The sequence below is a fragment of the Poeciliopsis prolifica genome, unplaced genomic scaffold (genome assembly GCF_027474105.1).
Source record: "Poeciliopsis prolifica strain line A6 unplaced genomic scaffold, Auburn_PproV2 SCAFFOLD009, whole genome shotgun sequence".
NCBI classification, from domain to species: Eukaryota; Metazoa; Chordata; class Actinopteri; order Cyprinodontiformes; family Poeciliidae; genus Poeciliopsis; species Poeciliopsis prolifica.
The window spans coordinates 12,757,358-12,762,400 of NW_026562384.1; the positions used below are offsets into that span (position 1 = coordinate 12,757,358).

Genomic DNA, 5,043 nt, shown 5'->3' on the forward strand with positions numbered 1-5,043 from the left:
ATAGCCCTCTTCCTTTATTATTGCAACATGGTATATGATTGAATTTATTTATTTCATTTTTTGTATTTTTTATTAATTTAAATGTCAAAGTTAATGGACATTTTTATTGTCCATTTGGATAGCAGTAACTTGCAGTACACGACATTATTGTTAAAGTATGAATAAACACAGGGTTTATAACTTGTGTACTGCAAGTTACTGCTATCCAAATGGACAATTAAAAATTTCCATTTCATTAACAGTTTTAAATTGTGGTGGGGGTCTAATGGTGTGCAAAATGTGGTATCCCTTGTAGCACTTAAGCATCCTCTAAAAGTCATAACCATGTTCTTCCATTTGTGACAACAGTTTACCATTTTCTGATGGCTGCTTCCTGGTGGATAATTTACAAAAGAACAAAACTGATATCATCTCACACTGGTTTCATAACCATGACAGATTTATTGTATCTCAGTGGCATTCACAGTTACCAAAGCATAGAGCGCGTATTTGAGATGTGGTGGAAGGAGAAAAGCAACTTAACATGCATGCTGCTACGATATTAGATCATACAAGAATAACAATTCTTTTCATCCTCTTGCTAAATCAATTCTGCAAACATTCTGCAGTCAATTGGCCTGATGTATAGAACTAGCAATGTCTGCATAATTTGTTAATCTGCTTAATATATTTATTTCAAAGGGTCAAATATATGCACTTGACATGTTATGTACTATAGCACTTGTAACAATTCTTAATTTGCAATTCTTATCCCTAAAACAAATTAATATTACCCTTCTAAAAATAGGTGGTGAGTATTATTAGTTTCTGTAACTGAGAAATAGATCAAAATGGTTGTTTCAATAGTTATGTGAAAATAACAATCAGTATTGAGGAGGTTAGTCGTAAGACATCCATCAAATATAAAATGGAGAATATAAACACATTTATAAAGATGCATCTATGGTCCTGGGGTTTCCTTTTTGTAAGTCATTGTATTGACAATAGTATACTGAATCTAATTCTACATTCCAGAGTTGATTTTCAACTACTGGTATAGGTTTATATCTGCTATTTTCATCAAATGAGGTGAGAAATGAGAAAAATGTAGGAGAAAATTGGTCATAGGGCCAGTTATCTGGAGCCTATGAAAACAAAATGAGGCTCTGCTACAGCACACCAATACTTTGCCTTGTCACAAGGGTCTCAAGAAAGTGACTGAAATTTTATTTTTGGAGTCACTAACTTTTGACTTGTCAAATTCTTGCAACCTGTCATCGCTTCAAATGTGTCTCTGGGCCTCCACTGCTACCTTAAAACTCTGACTCAAGTCCTGTATAATTTCCCCATCTTCCCAGCTCCCTCTGTGCTAAATTGCATTGGAAGATGGATTTTTTGGCATCTGAGGCTGTCAGGTCTCAGCCATGGAAGACTTTATGCACTAGTACACTCGCAATGAAAGAGAATTCTGTAAGGATGGAAGGTTACAGTGGAGAGTCAACCACTACTGCTCCAGCAAATCTTTAGACATTTTTTGTGGCTGTGATTGTATGTATTTAGCAATAATGTCAGTGCTTCAGATCTCCTTTTTGGTCCCCTTTTATTTTTTCATTCTTAATTTCTTTGTCTCTCTAAATCTATTTCTCTCACATGGCCTTGATCTTACTGACTGCCAGCTTTCATAATGATGATAGGATCTGGTCCAGCAGCAATAAGAATACTGCCTTTATTCTAGATTGAACTATTATCTTCATTTTTATTACAGTTATTACAGTATGCATATGCATGAATTGACGAACATATTCTACATTATAACATGGCCTGGGTGAATATACTCCTCGTGGGCTGAGGGCTGTTCATTAATTTTCGATAACAGGACCCCTCAAACAGAAACCAAGCTATCACCATGAATGGATATTATGCCTGCATGCTTCTGGGGAAAAAATGTTTCTAGTAGGATGAATTTAGGAATATCCACATTAAGAAGTGAAGATTTTATTTCCATATCGTTCCCATGACTCCTCCTCCAACACACCTCCATTGAGATGTTTGTGGAAACAGGACTCATCACAGCATCATACAGAAATCTGGGGGGATAAACCTTCTGTGGATGAAAGCATCTGTTCACATTTGAAAAAAGACAGAGTGAATCTTAAGGAAAGCCCAGCTAAGCAATGGGCTGTCGAAGCAATTAAGCTGCTTCTTAAGTGCTCAGTTACCTGACAATGTTAACATTCTCATGTCTGTCGGAAAAATCCTTCTGTTTATGCTAATGATAATATATGAGAGGTCAGATATTTGTGTCACATCTTCCTGAAATCTGTTTAGTAATAATCACTAATTAGATGAACCAAATATAACGTGTCATTAATGTTTTGAATACTGTGCTGCAGGCTAACAGCTTTAAAAAATATATAGGAATGGTGTGAAATATTTAGACCTTATAATGACAAACCTTGTTCCTTTAGACTCTGATCTTGGAGACACTCATTGGACTACTGACAATTTAATATTCCAGCAAAAATTAATGTGGCTAATATTTAATTGATTGATGAGGTTTGACGGACTGAACAGAAGTGGACCAGTCCTTCATACGTATGGAGGCAGTTCTTTTTGTGAGAGACAGACTGAGTGCACATTTATTAGGCCAATAGCTACGTTAGTGGCTTTGTAGAAGAGCAATACAGCTAAACAAAGAAATGTTGGGCCAGTAGGATTCCCATTGGGACAGAAAATAAATTTGCAAAGTAATTAGTAAACACATTAGCTACTTCAAAAACTGCTCAGAAGATAGCCCCCTTCCTAAAAAGAGACATGATAAAGCACATACACACTGGATCAAGCATAGCTTCTGTGAAGTAAAAAAAAAAAGGAACAGTCAATGTGGTTAATGCCCGACCATAACAAATGTAGAGAAAATAGCTAAATTTCATCAATTCAACCAAGAAATATTATCGCCTCCTCCTGCTGTTATGATATCATACTCTCAAAGTTTCTTAAGGAAGTTCTGCCAGTCTTTGCATCTGATCTGATTCAAATAGTAAATTCTTCTCTTCTGTTTGTTTTCCCCAGGCTTTGTAAACAGTTGCTGTCAAACCACAAACATAAAAGAACAATCTGGACGAGTCACTTCTGCAGAATTACAGACCAATCTGCAGAACTTCCATTCATCAGCAAAATTGTTGAAAAAGCTGTTAGTTTCTAAACAATGTGTAACGCTTTCTTTGGATGCGCAGATCTGACTGCAAGGTATAGTGTTAACCAGTTTGTAGATCAGAAGTAGGTACGACATGGAGTCATGATTGGGAGAATAATTAATACAACTGATGCAAAAAGGTGTGTTAATACTGCTATTTATTGCAGTGGCAATAATAATAATAATAATAATGATAATACCAAAACAACAAAAATAAATAAATAAAGTTCTCAAAAGAAACAAGAACATAGAAAACAAACAAAACACTTATAATAATAATCAGTGACACTTCAAAACCTAATAGAGTCCACAAGAGGTCCAAAAATGAAGGGAGAATAGTTATTTTCCCTTTTTGATACTCCTTAGAGTCTGTTCAGTTCCTATATGGAAAGTGTAGTTCTGTTTCCTACCACCAGCTGGTGGGTGGGTAGCTCGCCATCTTCCGTCATCCAGTGTATCCGTGAAGGGATCCGGAAGAAAAAAAACCTGACCTAAAAGGCCAGCAAACACACATTAAGTTCATATATAAATGTTATATTTATATAAGTAAAAAACAAATACATACTTGCTATGTTTTGACAATTTCATTATAATAAGAAAAAAATTATTTTAAAAAGTGCAGTTCATAATTCAAGTTCAAAATTGCTTAATTGACATAATTAGCAGTCGTTAAACAACTAATTGAATCAAATCAATCAATTTAAAAATGTGATTGATCAGATTAGCTACAACCAAGATCATGTTGGATACCAAACTTCATTGCTGCACCAGCATAGAAAGTAACACCAACAAAGAAATCATGAAAAATAATCAAATCTAAAGTTGAAGGTGAAGCCCTTAAGTATCAAAGGTGTGGTCTTTAATTCGGCTGTAACAGTATGACTTTTTATAAAGTAAGTAATTCATAAGTAAACTAAACTGATGTGGCCACTGATTGTCGAGTTGGTAGCTAATGCTAACTGGCGGAGCGTAGCAAAAATAACGCCCTACTATAAATGACTGATATTTACTCACCGTCGAGTAACGGATTGTCTGAGGAGGTGGATGCAATGATAAGTTGTTCAAATCAGGAAGGTATCACAACCTGGCGAATATTGTAATGGGAGGGAATGTTAGCGGCGCTATTATTGCAGATACAACACAACATCAAGTCAGATGGTATTTGACAACTCACCGGAGATCTTCAAAGTTTAGAGATTAAATGAGTGATGTGTCGATTTAGAACTTCAAGTTGTTTTATCAACAACTGACGCGACAACCAAGTGAGCAGCAGCCAACCCGGAAACACACATGACAATGAACTTAAAGGGATGGGCTTAAAGGGAAGATGATTGGGTCATGTCGGTCACATGGGTTACAAATGACCAACAACCTGTTTGACATCTTTCAGTCCGGTTTCTGTTTTCCCTCACCAAAGTGATCAGTGACATCAGTATAAATACAGACTGTGGAAGAACCGCAGAGTTTGTTCTGTTGAATCTGAGCGCAGGTCACTGACACGGCTGAACACTGTTGACCATAACATTCTATTAATGCGACTGGAGTAGTCGCTCGAACTCTGGTTCAGCACAATCTGGGTTGAATCTTACCTAAAGAACACTGTTTTCCCTGTTTTCTTTGTGTCAATAGATCAGTAGATATTAACTTCCCATTCTGAACCCAGGTCTACTCTGCATCCCTACAATCAGAACCAAACATGGAAAGCATTGTTAAGTTTTATGCTCCAGTCATCTGGAACAAACTTGCAGAAAACGGCAAAAGAGACTTTACACTGAGTTACTTTAAATCAAAGCTAAAACCCTGTTATTTATAGTTTACAGCTTTTATACCTGGAAAATTGACCTATGTATTTTATGTAAATTTGCTTG

The 5,043-nt window shown here is 36.0% G+C and overlaps 1 long non-coding RNA gene across 1 annotated transcript; it reads right to left on the reverse strand.

Moving 5' to 3' along the window:
• Positions 1-3,471: 3,471 nt before the first annotated feature.
• LOC129362906 (uncharacterized) lies at positions 3,472-4,434 on the reverse strand. Its single transcript, XR_008606281.1, has 3 exons — positions 4,350-4,434; positions 4,190-4,259; positions 3,472-3,666 (listed from the first exon to the last, which is right to left on the reverse strand). It is a non-coding gene; the product is annotated as an uncharacterized LOC129362906 (long non-coding RNA).
• Between the last annotated feature and the right edge of the window lie 609 nt (positions 4,435-5,043).